This window comes from Notolepis coatsorum, assembly GCF_963971535.1.
Source record: "Notolepis coatsorum genome assembly, chromosome: 1".
Classification (NCBI taxonomy): domain Eukaryota; kingdom Metazoa; phylum Chordata; class Actinopteri; order Aulopiformes; family Paralepididae; genus Notolepis; species Notolepis coatsorum.
This window is the reverse complement of record NC_140165.1, coordinates 320,041,302-320,061,892: the sequence shown is the minus strand read 5'-3', so window position 1 is coordinate 320,061,892 and position 20,591 is coordinate 320,041,302. Positions and strand designations below refer to the sequence as shown.

Below are 20,591 nucleotides of genomic sequence, written 5' to 3'. Positions count from 1 at the left end.
CCCAATTTTAGCCAAAAGGCTAATTTCCATTGGCAGTCCCCCTGCCAGAAGGTACAGGCTAAAATCCTGTGTGAAAAAGGGTTAGCAATAAAAACAGAATAAAATCAAGATAAATAACATTAGAATAAAAACACAACAAAAGCACATAGACATACGATAGGGATACAGGTCACAATACAGTCATGGAGACAAGGACAGAGCACATCATGACATATTAAAAGACCCAGGCATAGACAAACGCACCATATCCACACACACACACACACACACACACATGCACGCACGCACACACACACACACACACGCACGCACACACACACACACACACACACACACACACACACACGCACACACCTCAGTGTTGACAATTCTGGTTATCAATGAGCCATTCCTTAACCCTGCACTTGAATGAATGATATGATGTGGACACTCTAATTGTTTGAGGTATTGAGTTCCATTGGTGGGATGGCAGATCGTTAATGTACATGCTGAACAGGATTGGACCCAAGACAGAGCCCTGCGGGACACCAGTTGACAGACAGATGGCAGTAGATTTATGATTTTCAATTTTGACAAGTTGGGAACGGAATGAAAGGTATGATTTGAAGAGGTTGAGGAACTCTATGGAGAAGTTGAAATTGACCATCTTTTGGAGTAGAATAGTATGGTTAACAGTGTCGAAAGCTTTCCTTAGATCAAGGAACACAGCCCCCACAACCCCACCCCTGTCCATTGAAGCCTTGACTCTCTCAAAGAAGAAGCATGTTGCTGTTTCTGTTGAATGATTGGCCCTGAATCCAAATTGCATTGGGTGCAGTGGGAAGGAGCTGTTATTGAGATGATCATCAGTGACCTGTTTGGCAATCAGTTTTTCAAACTGTACAGGTGAACCGTAACACCCGCCCTGACACGAGGAGTGTTTCTGCTTTCCTGTGTTCGGAGGCCAGGTGGACGTTACAGTCCTGTACAGGTGAACCGTAACACCCGCCCGGACACAGGGAGTGTTTCTGCGTTCCTGTGTTTGCTCTCTGAGTCCAGGTGTCACCGCTTGTCCCTTGGCTCCAAACGACCCCTGGCACACCCACCACGTCGTCGTGACGTCCATTCGGGACAAGTTTCCTACGCAAACAGCGCTGAATATACATTTCACTTGTCATATTTTGAAGATGAATCTATCACGGGGGTGTACTGTGGATTTTTCCGCCAAACCTTTACGTCTATTGTGACACAGTGGTATCTTGCTTTAGAGAGCTGCTTGCTCACGCCCTCTTTTGACAGACTGCCTCGCTGAAGTACAAATGACAACTCTCAAGAATGACTATGTGCAAACAAAGCCTTTTTGTTTTTGTTCTTTTTTTAATATTTAACCAGGCAGGTCAATTAAGAACAACCTGGTGACAGAAGGCCCTCTCTAAGGGTAAGAGGGAAAAGGGGACCAAAAATAAAATAGAAAAGAGACAGACGATACATACATCACAGAGGTAAGAGACAGAAGATACAGACATCACAGAGGTAAGAGACAGAAGATACAGACATCACAGAGGTAAGAGACAGAAGATACAGACATCACAGAGGTAAGAGACAGAAGATACAGACATCACAGAGGTAAGAGACAGAAGATACAGACATCACAGAGGTAAGAGACAGAAGATACAGACATCACAGAGGTAAGAGACAGAAGATACAGACATCACAGAGGTAAGAGACAGAAGATACAGACATCACAGAGGTAAGAGACAGAAGATACAGACATCACAGAGGTAAGAGACAGAAGATACAGACATCACAGAGGTAAGAGACAGAAGATACAGACATCACAGAGGTAAGAGACAGAAGATACAGACATCACAGAGGTAAGAGACAGAAGATACAGACATCACAGAGGTAAGAGACAGAAGATACAGACATCACAGAGGTAAGAGACAGAAGATACAGACATCACAGAGGTAAGAGACAGAAGATACAGACATCACAGAGGTAAGAGACAGAAGATACAGACATCACTGAGGTAAGAGACAGAAGATACAGACATCACAGAGGTAAGAGACAGAAGATACAGACATCACAGAGGTAAGAGACAGAAGATACAGACATCACAGAGGTAAGAGACAGAAGATACAGACATCACTGTCCATTCTATTGTATTGCACTGCACTGTTGCATAATTTTACTATCTATTCTATTCTACTATTTTATTGCACTGTATTATTTTACTATTACTTTTTATTACAGGTTCAAAACTACTGTCAGGTATTAAACTGTGTGGGTATCAAACAAGAAAGACTGTCAGGCGTTAAAACTGTGTAGGACCCAGCCCTAGAACTGCGCCCTGAGAGAGGGAGGTTTGCCCTGAGTGGGAGGTTTGCCCTGAGTGGGAGGTTTGCCCTGAGTGGGAGGTTTGCCCTGAGTGGGAGGTTTGCCCTGAGTGGGAGGTTTGCCCTGAGTGGGAGGTTTGCCCTGAGTGGGAGGTTCAAAGGGTCAAAGTGGGCATCAAACAGGAGGGAAGACCGTCAGGTTTTAAACTGTGGATACCAAACAGAGAAGGTAAAGACGGCTTTGAACTGTTGAACACAGTAATCCAGAACTATTTTATTGCACTGTAAAAAATAAATTGATTTGATATGTCTGCACTTTATGTGCTCATTTTATCTCTATTCTATTCTACTATTTTATTGCACTGCACTATTGCACTATTTTACTCTGTCTAGTTTATCTTACTCTTTTTATTATTGTCTATTTAAAACTGAATCAAACCATAAACAAGGTGGCCTGTTGGGATGTTAGATCCAAATGTGAAAAAACTGTGATTTTATATGTCTGCACTTTATGTCTTTTTTCTGTTGTGAAGCACTTTGAGCTGCAGTTTCTGTATGAAAGGTGCTATACAAATAAAGTTTATTATTATTATTATTATTATTTAACCCTTTCACTACTACACTGCCGAAGGTTAACCTTTCACTACCACACTACAGACGGTCTGTCGTGTGGCAGTGAAAGGGTTAGCCTTCTGTAGTGTGGTTGTGAAAGGGTTAGCCTTCTGTAGTGTGGTTGTGAAAGGGTTAACCCTTTGTCGTGTGGCAGTGAAAGGGTTAACCTTATGTCGTGTCGCAGTGAAAGGGTTAACCGTCTGTAGTGTGGTTGTGAAAGGGTTAACCCTTTGTCGTGTGGCAGTAAAAGGGTTAACCCTTTGTCGTGTGGCAGTGAAAGGGTTAACCCTTTGTCGTGTGGCAGTGAAAGTGTTAACCTTCTGTCGTGTGGCAGTGAAAGGGTTAACCTTCTGTCGTGTGGCAGTGAAAGGGTTAACCTTCTGTCGTGTGGCAGTGAAAGGGTTAACCTTCTGTCGTGTGGCAGTGAAAGGGTTAACCCTCTGTCGTGTCGCAGTGAAAGGGTTAACCGTCTGTAGTGTGGTTGTGAAAGGGTTAACCCTTTGTCGTGTGGCAGTGAAAGGGTTAACCTTCTGTCGTGTCGCAGTGAAAGGGTTAACCGTCTGTAGTGTGGAAGTGAAAGGGTTAACCTTTTGTCGTGTGGCAGTGAAAGGGTTAACCTTCTGTCGTGTGGCAGTGAAAGGGTTAACCTTCTGTCGTGTGGCAGTGAAAGGGTTAACCTTCTGTCGCGTGGCAGTGAAAGGGTTAACCTTCTGTCGTGTCGCAGTGAAAGGGTTAACCCTGTGTCGTGTGGCAGTGAAAGGGTTAACCTTCTGTGTCGTGTCGCAGTGAAAGGGTTAACCAAAGGTAAAACAATAGCCGCTTTCCTGGAGCGATGCCCTCTGAACTGACCAACAGGCCCCGCCTCCCAGCCTGACACCAGGTGTGTCCGTTGGAGAGCTCCTCCCCTCTGGCAGCTTGGAGGAAGACGGATCGGATGACGACAACACAGGGAAACTCTGAGTGAGTGCAGGGGCGTGGCAGGAAATCCTGGGTCCTGTGCACATTGTGTCTCAGGGCACCCCTCTCACAAATGGTGCATTGGTGCATTTTTTTATATAGCGCTTTTATCCAAAGCCCTTATTTTTTACTAACGGTCCCTCGGGTTCGTACTGAACTGGGAAAAAGAGCGTTCAGATATGCAGCTCCCTCCACCTGGAATCAGCTACAAAACCACCTGAACTAGCATGGAGCTGGTCTCACTGGTTGCTTTTAAAACCCTTCTAAGCGATATGGAATCCAGCACATGTTTTGATTGACTTTAAATGGTTCTGTGAATTGTCCTTGTTTTTGTTTTAATTGCTATATGTTTGTTTTTTAAATAGTTTTTTCGTCTGTAAATGTGAAATTGTAACTGTGCTGCTGCCTATCTTGGCCACGACGCTTCTGTAAAAGATGAGACTTTTTCCTGGTTAAATAAAAAAGCACTTTACAAGTTTTTGTTCCTCACATTTGACCCATTCACTCACACATTCACACACCGATGGGCTGACCTGCTCATCGGGAGCAATTAGGGATTAAGTGTCTTGCTCAAGGGCACTTTGAGATGCTGTCCGGGAGGAGCGGGAATCAAATCGGGAACCTCCGGATTACCAGACGACTGCTCTACCTCCCGAGCCACTGCCTCGACTCACGTACACATCCAGACAATCTGACGAATGAATTGACTTAATGATTATACAAGTACATCCCTAGTGGAAATTAAGGCGGCACGAATTTGCTGTAATTACCACACTTTCCAAAGAATGACCATTGTTTTCTCATTAGAGGACAATTTTAAGCGTCGATAGCCAACAAAGTAAAATCCTTTGAACCTTTAACTTGTGCTCCAGACACACAGAGAGCCCCCCCCCAGCTTGGGGCCCTGGGCAGTCAGGACCATTATTGCCCCCACTTGCTACGCCCCTGTTTGTGCGTGTACATGCGTGCATTTGTGTGTGTGTGTGTGTGTGTGTGTGCGTGCGTGTGCCCGTGTGTGTGTGTGTGTGTGTGTGTGTGTGTGCGTGCGTGCGTGCGTGCGTGTGTGCGTGTGTGTGTGTGTGCGTGTGTGTGTGTGTGCGTGCGCGCGTGCGTGCGTGCGTGCGTGCGTGCGTGCGTGTGTGTGTGTGAGTGTGTGCGTGCGTGCGTGCGCGCGCGTGCGTGCGTGCGTGCGTGTGCGTGCGTGTGCGTGCGTGCGTGCGTGTGTGTGTGTGTGTGTGTGTGGACCGGCCCACGCACCGGCCCACATACTGGCCCACATACTGGCCCACACACTGGCCCACATTAGTGGCCCACACACCGACTCACACACTGGCCCACGCACTGGCCCACACACCGGCCCACGCACCGGCCCCGAAACCGGCCCACACAATGGCCGTTATGAAACACTTGTCCAGTATTAAACAACCCAAGGCTGTGGCTAAGGAGTCAACATCAGGGAGACCAAATCTACACCCCGCCCCTAGATGTGCACTCGTGCACAGTGCACACACACACACACACACACACACACACACATACATATACCGTTACTTTGGCTTTTTACTTTTTAGTAACATCTTAGTGCCTCATTAGCCTAGGGATTAAGGATACATGAAGTATTAACTACACCATAATAATATTGAGGTTTTGATCCATAGAAAGGTCTGTGCTACACAATTTCAGTTAGATTGGATTTATTGTCCTTTAATTTGGCACACATGACATTAGTTGCTTGCCGTTTAATCAACATCGAAAGACCCCCCACTTCCTCCCAGACACCCATTCCAAGAGTCTCAGTCTCTCTCAGTCTCTCTCAGTCTCTCTCAGTCTCTCAGTCTCTCTCAGTCTCTCAGTCTCTCTCAGTCTCTCTCAGTCTCTCAGTCTCTCTCAGTCTCTCAGTCTCTCTCAGTCTCTCTCTCTCTCTCTCTCTCTCTCTCTCTCTCTCTCTCTCTCTCTCTCTCTCTCTCTCTCTCTCTCTCTCTCTCTCAATAGTGACTCAGTATTAGCAGAGTTGATAGGAAAAGGGAAGTTTTGTCTGGGCTCTGCTGAGAAGTCATGGGTCAAATAGAAGGTGTGGGGGTGACTAGAGAAGATGGGGAAGTTGGTGAGTGGTGACTACTCCCATTTTCAGAATTTGAGGGTTCATTGGAATCTGATTTTCTTCAGAATTCAATGAGGCAGAGAATGCTCTGATTCAGACTGACATCACATCTATATTCTGTATGCTGTTCCAACTCTTTGTTGAGGCTTTATTGAATAAAATGTTTGAATACAATGTTTTTATCGCTGCACCATTTCATCCAATAGAGAAAAACATGTTATCTTCACTAGAATTGAAAATAAAGTTGAAATCTGTGCTAGTAGTGATGGACCCAGTAGTGGGGGCAGTAAGGAAGAAGATACAAATATACTAGGGATGTTCGATATTGGCTTTTTTACCGATATCCGATATAGTCCAACACTTAAATTTCCGATACCGATATCAACCGATACCAATATATGCAGGGTTTCCCCCCCAAAAAACGAATAATTTCAGGTAATTAACATTACATATCTCTTGTTGTGGAATTAACACAACATTATGCATACTTTTGACAATAAATAAAATCAGAATTTGTTCTTACTTGCTTGCCTGGGTAAATAAAGGTTAAATAAATATAAAAAATAAAGATATTTAATTTTTCTTTTTTTGAAAACAGATACAGATAATTTCCGATATCACATTTTAATGCCAATATCGGTAGGCCGATAATATCGGACATCACTAAAATATACACATTATAATACACAATTTGAAAAGTAATGTCATGATCTAGGTGTCTTTTATAAACGTTTTCATTCTACTGGATGAAGCTCAACTTCATCATGGCTGCTTGCCATCTCTCTCTCTCTCTCTCTCTCTCTCTCTCTCTCTCTCTCTCTCTCTCTCTCTCTGCATTCACACTCACACACGCTACTGGTGGTCATGAGCAGCATCAGCAAACACAGCTGCCCTGTGGCAGACTGACGGAATCATGTCTGCTATTCAGCGCCAACCACCATCAACAACCTTCATAAATACATTCAACATTAATGGAATAGGCTAACTACCAACTTAGCTGTAGCAGTTAGCTGTTATATGCAATCACATTTGTTTAACTACGGGGTAGTAGTTGACCGAGTTGTTAGCTTAAGCTAGTTAGCTGTGGTTATTTACAAACATGTAGATGAGACTAATCATATCGAGAACATGGCTAACAGTTGGGAATTCTAAGGTACATCTTATTTAAGCATGTAAAATGGCAACTAATCAATTCAATCAATTAGATTACCAATATTATATCAATATGAAAATTTGGAAGGGAACATAATAGTATTTTATTTTAGTATTTACTATTATAATATTAGTAGCCGATTAATTTGCAGCCCGTCCTAGGTTCTGATTGGCTCTCTAGGTTAGCACTTTAGCTTCTGATGCTGTGGTGGGCACTAGTCCTAACATTGCTAACTAAACTTTTAGTCAGAGAAAAAACTTCACGAGTCACGACTATTTATGTCCACATGCTGTAAGGAATCAGGAATACGGAAAGCACATTGTCTTGTAATAGAATGACTGAAATCACTGCAAGAGCTAGTATAGGCTAGCTAGCCCTCATGATCCGGCAGACACCAACAGTAGAATATGCACTAGGCTACTGCACGCACCTGTCATGTTACTGTTGGTTCCTTCCACTTGAACTTCATCATTATTAGCAGCAGCAGCTACTCTAACGAGAGCCCTTCCTCTACTAAACATGTCTGTAATTTTAGAACATTGTTCTGCGTGTTTTACTAGCAATTTTTGTTTTTTTATTCTAGCTTTTTCAGCTCCACTTTTTTTTTTTTTTTTTTTTTTCATTTCTGCGCTTCTAGGCCTACTACCGCGGTTGGGAGGAAACGTGAATCTCATTCACTGATGTCTCATGTCTCATTCAAGACAAAAACAAAAGCATGTCTTTCACTTAACACCAAGAAAACAGTGTCTATGATGTTCACAAAGTCACCAGTAGAGGTCACTCACTCTAATGTGTTTCTGGGAGAGGCGGAGCTGGACATTGTACATTAATTCGGGAGCATGTCTATGTTCCCCGGGTCCTATGTTCCCCGGGTCCTATGTTCCCCGGGTTCTATGTTCCCCGCTTTGATTGATTGAAATTTTTAGACCACCAGCCCTGATTCCAAACTCTAACCGTAACCAGTTCGAAAGAGGGCCTAAGCTTAACCAGTTCGAAACAAGGCGGACATTCATAATTAATAAAATAATAGAAATTAATAAAAATGTCAATCTATTAATCAATCAAGCGGGGAACATAGGACCCGGGGAACATAGGACCCGGGGAACATAAGGATTATCCCATTAATTCAAGTATCTTGGGGTCACATTGGACTCTACATTGACCTTCAAAAAGTCATGTGAAGAAAGTGACAAACAGTCAAGTTTAACATCGAAAACTTCAGGCAGATCAGGCCCTGCCTGCCAGTTAATGCTGCAAGGATGTTTCTGCATTCAATGATTTTATCACACATCGAGTACTGTTTTATCAACTGGTTTTAGAAAAACATAACATGCAACAAGGTTCTGCATGGACTTGCCCCTCCCCCATTGAATGAGTTCATCCAACAGAAAGCAGACACTGGCATTACCACCAGGGCCATCAGTAGAGGGGACTGTAAGGTGCCTTTTCGGTATACTACCTTTGCAAAAACTGTGTTCTCTGTTAAAGGTGGTAACTACTGGAATAGCCTACCAGTTGTGATTAGAGAGTGCCCTACATACTCCATGTTCAAGACCCATCTTAAACTGCATCTTAAGGCAAACCAGAACTGTGATCATTTTTAATCTGATTTAGTTTATGCAACTTGTTTATTGTTTTATTGCCGGCCCACACAATGGCCCACATACTGGCCCACACACCGGCCCACACACCGGCCCACATACTGGCCCACACACCGGCCCACACACTGGCCCACATTAGTGGCCCACACACCGACTCACACACTGGCCCACACACCGGCCCACACACTGGCCCACATACTGGCCCACACACCGGCCCACACACCGGCCCACATACTGGCCCACACACTGGCCCACACACTGGCCCACACACTGGCCCACATTAGTGGCCCACACACCGACTCACACACCGGCCCACATACTGGCCCACATTAGTGGCCCACACACTGGCCCACACACTGGCCCACATACTGGCCCACACACCGGCCCACACACCGGCCCACATACTGGCCCACATACTGGCCCACACACCGGCCCACACACCGGCCCACATACTGGCCCACACACTGGCCCACACACTGGCCCACACACTGGCCCACATTAGTGGCCCACACACCGACTCACACACCGGCCCACACACTGGCCCACATTAGTGGCCCACACACTGGCCCACACACTGGCCCACACACCGGCCCACATTAGTGGCCCACACACCGGCCCACATTAGTGGCCCACACACTGGCCCCCACTTTGGTTCCGGCCCATCGGGATTCGTCCCGAACGTCCCGATGGCCAGTCCGCCACTGGTGTTTGGTCTTACCAACGATGTCTTCGCTAACATACCAAATACACCGGATGTTGTTCTTGTTGACACCAGCCACAGGGAGGTGCTGGTCATAGAAGTAGGCTGTGCCTTTGACCTGTACATGGACCAGGCCTTCCGGGACAAGTATATCAAATACCAACCACTGCTCAGTGTGCCATGAGGGGGTGTGAGAATTGCTGCAATGTCTAAAAGAAAAGCCAAACACAAATATTGCTCTGTCTCGGCTACTATTGGCGCAGCTTAGCCGCGTGGAGAAGGAGGTGCTGTGTGTCCCTTATTAAGTGTTCATTGCTGCTCGCCCCCCGATACATTTGATTCCCCGTTTATGTCGTATAATTTGTGGAACCAAATAAAGTATTCAAAATGTGTGTGTGTGTGTGTGTGTTTGTGTGTTTGTACATTTGCATCACGTCTGCGCGTCTGTACTCGTCAGGTCGACTCTCTCCAACGGTTGATTCAGTCACGGAGATATGTGGAGATATGTGGAGATAGGTGGAGATATGTGGCCCCTTGCTTGGAGACGAGTCCCAGCACGCCCACCGCTGCCACCGCCTCCGTCACAGGTTCCCGAGGAATTCAGTGTTGTGTTGTGTTCAGGAACCTGAGCAGGACAGAGCCCTGTTCCGTGTCGTGTTATCGGAGGCAACATCGGAGGACTCTGCGTGAATGAATACAGAATGTACTTTGATTGATTGAAAATGTTTTTTTTTTTATCAAATTTTTTTTATTATTATTTACATGAAAACAAGACAACACAATAACCACAATAACAATACACAGAGCTTCACAGGGAAATAACAGAAACAATAATAATAATACAGAAATGATTGATTGAAAATGTTATTAACAGATTGCAGAATGGGTACAGAATATACAGTACGGCTCAATACACACAATTGTTAATAAGGGGATGCAGACCAGAGAAAGACTTTCGTCTTGTTTACATCAGGGTGGTCCCCCCGTTTTCAATTCATCGTAACATTTATGCCATACGTGACATACGGATAACAAAGACAGTACTGTTCTGTATCGTTAGTGGCTTAGCTTGGCATCGCTACTGCACTATCTCGCGTACGTGCACGCGTACTGAATAAACCACAAATGTACCTCTAATACCAGTATTAGTCTGACCACACCCCTCATCAGCTTACCTTCATAAGCAGGTGTGTGGTCACCTGCTCTCCTCCTTCTCGCTTTCACCACAAGGAAGAGGTGCCTCGGTAGATCCCCACACTTGACACCATGATGGAAGAAATTGGATTAGGAACAGCTTGGGAAACAAGGATACGTTGACATCATATCTTTATTTTCTCTCTCACTATTTTCGAGAAAATACGGCGATATTGTCTTCGTACTGGAGTGTCTAGAAGATGATGATCATTCTACAAACCCTCCACCGGTTTTCGTATTGGGAGCACGCCGCTGCATGCTTCTCAACTGCAGTTCCTTGCTGTGTTTGTTGGGGTGAAACCTGTCAGGCCACAGCTGAACTGTCGGACATGCCGCTGTTGTGAGGAGCGGTGCGTTCCAGGTTGGGTGAGTAGTGTTTGCTGGCGGGCTCCACTTGTCTGTTAGTGCTATGGGGGCTACTTGACAAAGTTTATGGAAACCGGCCCCAGGCTAGGGTCCTTTGTTTAGCCGTCTAGGCGACAGAAGGCCTTGGTCTGGCGACCATTATAGTTTTAACTAGTGGGCCGCGACCATTGACACTGGTGATCCCTGTGTGTTCTGGACGAGTGGATTCTCTCTGTCACCGTGTTAAGACCCCATCTTTCATATCCAAATGAGAGTATTCCTTCACGAGGGGATATGTGCATGTAATGTGCGATAGCGGCAGATTCATGTTCAAAGTCAGCTATACAGGCCAGTTGGTACTGTGCTGATTCCGCCGGACGTGTTAATGTCACCGTTGTGAAGCGGTGTTGACGTCTTGTTTTCTCTTTTCTCTTAAAAAGTGAGGAGGGTTCAGAACGGCGGCCTGTCTGGGTGAGTGTTATGTCATTGTTTACATGTTCATAGCTTACGGTTAGCCGGTCGGTGGCCTGGCGCGGGGTAGCTTGGCTTCTCGCGCGCCGCCGGGAGCTCGCTCCTGATCGCGTGCGTCGTAGATCGGCGTCTCGCGAGCGGAAGCAATAGCACCCGAACGGTTGGAGCAGCCGTTAGCTTGATGCTATTCTGTTGAACGTGCTTTGATTTTAACATGTTTTACACTCTTGACCACGACGTCATCCTTGACAGGGGATGTTCGTCGACCCTGCCTGAGCCTAGACGGGGATTGCGTCAACAAAGAGGACTGTAGCGACTGGTGGAGCGGCGACGCTGCCCGGATCGAACAACACGGGACGGCTGTGTTCTACGGTGGCTTGTGACTGCACTTCGCTGATCTGCGTTCCGGGCAGGTACGGGGTTGGCCAGACCTCATAACACGTCTTCTGGTTTTACCTTGCTAAATGTATTGTGAATAACGGTGTTTTTTCCCAAAACGTGTGTTGTTGCAATGCATTTGAGATACGTTGCGGGTTGTGTGTGAGCTGTTTTTGTCACTGGCAGTTAGCTTCTCCGTGCAGGTCGTGATGTATTGATCTGGTTGTTGTGTGAGAAACATCATGGTGTTTATGTGTACCGTGTACTCACTACTAAGGCAACTAACCTATGAAGCTATGCTTGGTGACGAGTGAGTAAAAGAATGTTCTTTCTCAGACTGTAATGACAATGAACAGTGAGTTCACACATTAACAGGTTTTCCTGTTTTAACTGGCCGTATTGAGGGTAAAATAGGAGGATTGTGTTTCCCCCCCCGGTTCCCTGGGGACTTTATCACCTCCTATCAGACATGTTGTGCATTAATTGTGTCTTTTGTGTGGTAGGGATACGATGTAACTCTCAGCTTGATTGCTGAGGTTGTGCTAAATCTGCTGGAGAAACTTATTTCCTAAAGGGAAATTGGTTTGGTTGCTGTCATGTGTGCTTAGCAAGGCCTGTGGTCGATACTAATCAAGAATGATGTATTCTCTCATTGTGAAAAAAACGGCGTTCCTCTGTTGAGTGTTTTTGCCATTTTTTGTAGGTGATGATGGGTTGTGTGTGTCATGTGACCTACAACTGGGTTGTACTGGCCACAGAAGCACATGTGTATGTTGGACCGGGGTTCTTAGAGCCCTCTCTATTCTGTGTTTTTCCTTAGTAAAAATCAGATAGCAGGTTAGCTCGTGCGCTGTGTGGAGCTGTGAAACGCTTCATAGAGCTGACTATGACTGTGTCATATTCTCTTTTTGTCGTTACGTCGTATCATGGGTGTGGGGTCGTAAAGGGGTGAACTGGTAACCTTTCCTCTCCCCATTGTTCTGTCGGTCAGGGGTACACCCCCTGTCCTTCAAGGTTCCCGTCACGTGGCGGTTCGGCACGTTACGGGGGGGGGGGGGGGGGGGGGAGGGAGTTCCTGGTCCCACGGCCTGGTATATTGGGCGTGTGCACCGCAGGAATTCCCCCGCCATAGAGTACGTCACCGTGCGCGTCTCTGTTGGTAGGACTTCCGTGTGCTGTTCAGGTCCATGTGATGGATCTGTTTTCAGGGGGGGTGGTCAGGGCTCCTCCTCACCAAGCGCCTACTCAGGCCTTCTGTGAGTTCGGACTCCTTCTTCCATGTGAGGAAGCCTCCATCAGAGTACAGAGCCTTCCTCCTCAGATTGTCAAAGTGAGTGGACCCTCTAGAAGGGTCCTTTTCTATTGTATGTATATTCGATTCAATTCGTTTATTGAGTGTGTATGGGTTCGGTGCCTCTTCCCCGGAGGCCCTAAAACCAGTTTTTTACATGGCTCAAGGTGCAATATATTCTTTTCAATCTGTACAGCTCGCGTGGGAAGTCTCTCTGGGGATCCCCGTCTCTTTCCTATGGGAGGGTGGTGGGATGTAAAAATGTGAACATTTTTTACCCCGGCTGTGTAGACTGGGATACATACTGTTGATGCTTCCTTCTTTCTATTCCAGAAGTGTTGGAGTTAGGGAGTGTCACACCCCTCTTGTCGTTCCCCTGGGCGCCTTGGGGATTCAATGACAGGTCTAAATAGCCTGTTCATTGATGGGGGTGTGTCCCGACGCACGTATAGTGCTAGCTCGCTGTAAACAGGCGATTGACTGGCACGCCTTAGTTGCTTGTGGTTGAAACAGCGTTTTTATAAAGCAACTGAGATGGGGGTTTTTCCTCTTCCGGCGACCACATCCCATGACCTGGGTGGGTTGTCGACGGATTCTCGTTCATGTCTGGGGGATGATGACGGGATGGATCTGAACATATGTAGTGGGGTCTCACGCCCTTGGGGTGGGCCACCAGGCGCGGTTCGTCCCGACGTCTGGGTGGCGCCTTCTTTTCATGTTAAGATCAACACGCATATCTGCCCTTCTCCTGGAGTAGGCATGTCGGCGTGGTTAGGGCACGGGACTGGTTCTGGTCACGCTGGTCCAGATCAGTTGAACCCGTTGTCCGCCGGGGATGCAGATCTGCTGTTCTGGTACCCTGAGGGACTTGGGCTTTTTTCAGGGGGAAAAATGCCAGGTCGGTCTGGGTGTCACAGGGTTAAGCGCTATGGAGACCCTGGTTGGGTATGTTTTTACTCAGCACTGTCGTCATGGCTTACAGCCATGCCATTCTGTACGCGCTCGATCTCGTCGGATCTCGGCCGCTACACGGGTTGGTCCTGGTTAGTACTTGGTTGGGAGACCGCCGGGGAATACCAGGTACGGTGTGCTTAGGGGCTGGTTCTCCATTATTTTTCGCTCCTCTCTCACGCATGGCGAAGAGGGGCCTGTGGGGGTGGTTTTTTGACCTCCTCTGGTGACCCTGTGCTTCCCGTACCGCCAGGCCCGGTCCGAAGTGATGTTTGCGACCCGTAGGCCTGGGTTAACCCTTTTTGGAAACTGAAACACTTGTACTGCGGTATAGCCGGTGTATACCCGCAGGTGTGTTTTGGAGTTTTTTCTTGAGGGGTTATAGGAACAACCACCGCATTGGGTAACACCGAGGTGGTTGATTCCCTGGTGTGTTGGAGCAGTGTCAACTCCCGGGTTCACCGTTTGAGGGTGCCCCTGCACGTTCATGACGTCTGCCAATCGTGTCAGCCTTCTCTGCCTCGACCCCTCTGGGTGGGGGTTGTTAAATGGAGGCTTGGTCATGCAACACCGCCAGCTTACGCTCCTTCCGCCGGGGCGGCTGTGTTCAGCTGTCCCCTCTGGCGCCTGTCTCGTCCGCAGTCTCCAGGCTAGGGTTAACAGCCTGTTGCCTGGTTTTTCCCCGGTGCGCTGCCTGCTTCCGTTGGTTAACCTTTTTTGTGTGCTTACGGCCATGCTGACTGCCTATTCTGCAGGGTCAGTGTGCCAGGCGGTGTACTATTGGGGGGACGGGGCCCGCTCGGCTTACGGCCATACCGACCTGAACACGCCCGGTCTCGTCCGATCTCGGAAGCTGGGCAGGTTCTGGCCTGGTTGGTTCCGCCTGGGAATACCAGGTGCAGTAACTGAGGGGCCTTTGTCCGAATACGCTGGCGATGTGGGGGGCGGGGCACTACGTGCCCACCTGGTGGGGTCTTGATGCTGGCATCATGGACTTCTCCGGGCCCCCATTCCAGGGAGTCCAGTCCTTTTGGTGGGTCTGGGTCTTCCTTCGTGCTCCGCTGCTACGGCCTTGCCACGGGGTTGGGTTTGCCCTTGACCCCGTGATTCTGGGGGCAGTAACGAGGTTGTTCCTCCGTTCGTTCCCGGGTGGCATGCGGGTTGTGCGTGTGTGTAGTCGTGGGGTCAAGCCACGGTCTGCTCACCCTGTGCGTTGAGTTGCTTGAGTGCCTCTTCGCACGGTCGGGTCCGTCGCCCTCCCGTGACGTCCCTAATAGGGGGGCTACCCTCCATTAGGGGGGGTCGGGGGGGCTCGGCCCTCCCTGTTCTGATGGTTTTGGGGGGCTGTCAGCGGGGTGTATTTGTCAGCCAAGTGGCTCCGCTTGGCCTCCCTTGTGCAGTAGCGATGCCAAGCTAAGCCACTAACGATACAGAACGTTAGGTTATGACTATAACCAAGTTCTGTTAGTTAGGGGCGATGCTTGGCATCGGACGCCGCTGCAGCCCTTGTCCTCACCTTGTGGTGAAAGCTTGGGAAGGAGGAGAGCAGGTGACCACACACCTGCTTATGAAGGTAAGCTGATGAGGGGTGTGGTCAGACTAATACTGGTATTAGAGGTACATTTGTGGTTTATTCAGTACGCGTGCACGTACGCGAGATAGTGCAGTAGCGATGCCAAGCATCGCCCCTAACTAACAGAACTTGGTTATAGTCATAACCTAACGTTAGTTATACATCTAGACATTTATGACATACCGGATCTACAAATATACAGTGTACTGTTTATGTGTACAAAAGGGAGTCTAAAAAGAGAGTATATACATTTGAGGGGGAAGAAACTGTAGGAGGTTGGGTGGGGGTGGGAGGGGGGGTAACTGTTGGAGGGGGTTGGGTTTGGACATTTACGGGGGCCAGTTTCGAATTGCAGTCTCCCCCGTAGGTGCTCTTTGAGAGTGGTTTTGAAATTGGGTAGTGATTCACATTCCTATACAGTACATGGAAACAGCAGTCACTGGGAGACACACATCATGCACAAACAAAGCGGTCTGGGAGCTTAAACAAATAAAAAAGGGGGGGAAACTAAGCTATCCTTCCTGACACAGCCGCCCTCATGGTTGTTTCCCCTCTCAAAGTCTCCTCACGTCCCTATAGTTTCATGACAGAGAATATGACACACGAAGCTATGAATGTGAGGAATGTGAAAGTAGGCTATTCTGTACATATAACGCAACCGTTTCTGATTGTGCAATAATTATGCCTTAACCCTTTCACTGCCGCAGCACCACCACCAAACGGTTTGACCCTTTCACCACACGCGACAATACACAGAACGAAGGTTATAACCCTTTCACGGCCACACGGCAAAGGGTTATTATTAACCCTTTCACTACTACCACACACACTACAGAAGGTTAACCCTTTACTATCACACACTACTACCGTACCGACGACGGTTAACCTTCTGTAGTGTGGCAGCAGCAGTGAAAGGGTTAACGTGATTGGCCGCCCCGTCAATTTCAATTTGTAATATAAGAATTTGTTCTTAATTCGCTTGCCTGGATAAATAAAGGTTAAATAAATAAATAAATAAAATAAATGTCCACCACCCGCCTAATTAAACTAGAGCATACGTCCGCCTATTATTTGGGTTACATAAACATAAGCCTACACTACTACACACCTGTCCGCTTGCGTCAAGATTAATGGGAGTCAATTTTCCACGAAGTAGCATTTTGTTCTCTTCTCCCCCCCCCCCCCCCCCCCCCCCACCACGTGAAGCACAAAGCTGACAGTTTGGCTCTTTAACAACACCACCCCTGCAGACCTGCAGCAGCAGCCCTCTCCCTGCGCCGCCCTGTCGGAGAGAGAGATCTACCCACAGGGTGCAGTGCTAGATGCTACAGCCCGACAAGACGAGGAGGCTGCACCGCTATAGAGGAGCACTGGGCAGCAGCAGCTACTGTAACTGTATGCGGTACAGCAACAAGAAGAAGGATAATAATAACAACAACACCACCACAGGAGGATAATAACGTCAACTTATCAACGTCGTACACGTAGGTTTATTGAATTGTTTTGGGTTGGAAAGTTATCGATAGGTTTTTTTTTTTTTTTAGGCGTGCTGAGTTATTATTTCTGTCACCTCGATCGGGACAATTATAGTCTCAGGTATATATTTTTTTACATTTATTTATTATTCGCATTGTTTTTGTTTTACGGGCTGTGTGTGTGTGTGTACAGGAGGGCAAATGGAGAAGAACAACAAAGCATCTCAGTAAAAACACTGGACAGACAGTGACCACTGTGTGAGAATAAGCTTATTATAAGCACATATGCGGCGCGTCACTGTCCCGTGGCCGTGTGTGCGCTGATTTTGCCCCGTATATAATTATATATATATACAGCCGTTATTTAAAAAAAACTAAAGGAATAATGCGAATTGTATGGGCAGCCATACAAGCATCTGCGATATGCGACCCTCGTTTTGCGTCATGATCGATGATGATGATGATGATGATGATGAATGTCAAAGGGTTGAAGAAGGAAATACCGTACGATAGTCTAATAATGCCAGGATACTTCATCACATGTCATCTCTGTACAGTATATACATTTCATTTCAGATGTGTCTCTCTTTATAGCGTGGTGTTTAATTGATACTATTTGTCTTATTATTAAATTACACGACAGAACAAGAAAACATTGTTTAGGCTATATATACGTTGTGTGTGGCAGTCAACTTTTTTTTAGGTACGTTTCTTTTGATGATCACGAGCATTATATATACATGGAAGATTGTACCCAAATATTTGACCTACTACATTATTAAGTATTAATTGTAACAATTCACCTTTATTTATTACATGACGACGTGAATGTGTCTAATTCTGCTCGGAGTCTTGATTCTTGACCGTTAAACGCGGTCATATTAAAAAGAGATATACTCTTATAATAAAGTCACGTGCAAAAGAATGTCGCTACTGTAAACCTATGGATTATATCCGTATAGGGTCTCTACGTCATAGACTTTAAAGGACAGGGGACTCCTACTGTATCACCACCTCTGTTCTTTCACGTGGCAATTGAAAAGTGCTGTATGGTCCGTCTGGGGGGGGGGGGGGGTCGGGGGTCGTCGGGGGGGGGTGGGGTGGCGGGGGGGGGGGGGGGGTGAGGGGGTCTATGCTATTCTCTAGCCCTCAGTTGGAATGTCTACACAAGCTTTTACATTTTTTTTCCGCCCCCAAGCCTTTTGATTTGGGTCTTATTCTTGCACAAAGTCATGGGAGACCAGAGCTGTTAACCTACTTCCATAAGTTTGAGCTTATTAGAATATCCTTATGGCATATAGACCCTGCAGTAACCGTAACCCAGGCTTATAATAACGTGTAATGTTAGCAAAAATCTGAACACCATGCAGGCAGCAGTGCAAGACGCTTTAGGCTTCATAAATTAAACCTGAAGCCTTGTCTCTGAAATACCATGGATGGTGGTATAATAGACTAACTGAGGTCTGCAGCTGAACCTGTGTCAGATGGTCAACTTCTCCCAACTGTTATACCATCTAATCCCCAGCTCCCTAATGTACCGGTATTGTTGATATTAGAAAAGCATATATAGCTCACTGATTCTTGAGAGTCGGGACAAAACACTTTTTAAATATTATATTTTGAGAATGCACACTATATTAATTAGAGTTATATATTCATGTAGAGAAAGGTCTGAGCTATTTAACCATGTAAAGGTACAGGCTCTACATAGAAAAACATTTTCAACAAATTCACATGTTTCCCTTTGAAACTTGATTTGTGTTAACTCCGTCAGACACACAAAAAAGTATATAATTCTAATTATTCCAGTCCAACAAGAATCTGAAGTTCTGAAGTATGTTGTAATAGTGTTTAGTTACTCTGGTATGCAATAAAATATAATATATAAACCTCAGGTGTAATTTCACACTATTCTGAAAACCCAGAGTTAGAAATATTAGCATTTTCAAACTTTGTTTTTAATTTTGATATGATAAAAAAAAGATCATTAAGTAAATAAGACACAAGAGGATGAAGATCTAATGCTCCTTTATTACTTAAACAACATAAACTGAAGAAGGAATTTGTATTTTCCCCAAGATTAACAAAAATAAATATCTGACGGTGTTGACAATGATCTGACGGTGTTGACGAGAAACTGACGGAGTTGACAAAATTGGATTTGCATCTCTGCTCAATTTTTTAAACAGATGGAAGTGACAATAATAAGAACTAATAACTCCTTGTCTTATACTGAACATTTTGTTAACTCAATTGTAATAAACAACACACTTTACATACACTGTTTCCAACTATTACAAAATGCACCGTTTCCAACAACAAAAACAGTAATGGAGAACAGGACCCCTTCTTCTCGTCCCTGTTTTCATCTACCTCCTCTACACCACTTCCTGATCTCCACTTTCTCACCCACTTCTCCTCTTCCTTTCCTTCTGCATTTCTGATTAGTTTCACTATGATGTCTTGAACTGGGCAGAAACAGACATCCTTCTTGCCACATTTGGGCTGAACCACATTTCTGTTGGACCATGGGGATGCAGAAATTCCACTTTCACATCTTGTTGCTCATTATCCACATCGATGGTCTTGGCTAGCCACCAGTGGTCATCATATACTACTGCTAACCTAACCAGTCTCCATTACTAAGGCTGCTAACAGTCTTTACTGTCACCGTACCCTCAGGACCTTTCAAAGGTTCTTCGTCCAACTCCTCCATTACATCTTCCATCTCCATACCCTCTTCCATCTCATTTTCCATCTCCTCCCACAACATGGCCAGAGGTCTCTTCTTCCTTGCCCTCCGTGTATCACTCTGCTGTTCTCATGGGTTGCCATGGTAATAGGAGGTAGCTGGGCAGAAGCACTGGCAATCCAACATCTCGCTGCAAAAGCAGGATAGTTGTCTGTTGTGGATCCTGTCCTTATGTGCGATGATCTGGTGTATTTGTCTTGTTGAGGGAACCGGTTTGAGAGGATTCATGAGAAGTGTGTCGTATCTTTGCATGTCTTCTTCCACAATATGATACAGCTGAACACCATTCAGACTGTTTGAGACCTTTTTGAAGAATATGTGTCCATCAGTCACATAATTTCCTCTCAGGACCAGGTTGTCAGCTGTTCTTTTTACTGTTCCGCCAATGCCGTCTGGTGCGCCCTTACCATGAGAAGTGGGGAAGAAGTTCCACGTTGTCCTTTCAAACCCCAGTGTAGGTGGGATACCAGACAGAAGAAAAAAGTTCTTCTTGTTCTTGTTTGCTTGGACCATCAGACCAAAAGTGCACGGTGGTAACCTGTGGATATTTTGTCTTGATATCTTTTAGGACTGGATCCATTTGTGTCCAGATTGCTGCAGCATCCTGTCTCTTTGACTCTGACAGTGTGCAAAACCCTGCCTTTCCACCCTTAGTGTAATACATTCTGGTATGGAGTGTTATCTGTGGCAGATTTTGTCCGAAATGGCAGGCCTGAACTTCA

The 20,591-nt window shown here is 46.2% G+C and overlaps 1 protein-coding gene across 1 annotated transcript in view; it reads left to right on the top strand.

Moving 5' to 3' along the window:
• Window positions 1-16,946: 16,946 nt before the first annotated feature.
• abcg4b (ATP-binding cassette, sub-family G (WHITE), member 4b) overlaps window positions 16,947-20,591 on the top strand; it is a 103,774-nt gene continuing 100,129 nt past the window's right edge. The window contains 1 exon segment of the mRNA XM_084330662.1: window positions 16,947-17,126. The gene's annotated coding sequence lies outside the window, so the exon portion shown is untranslated.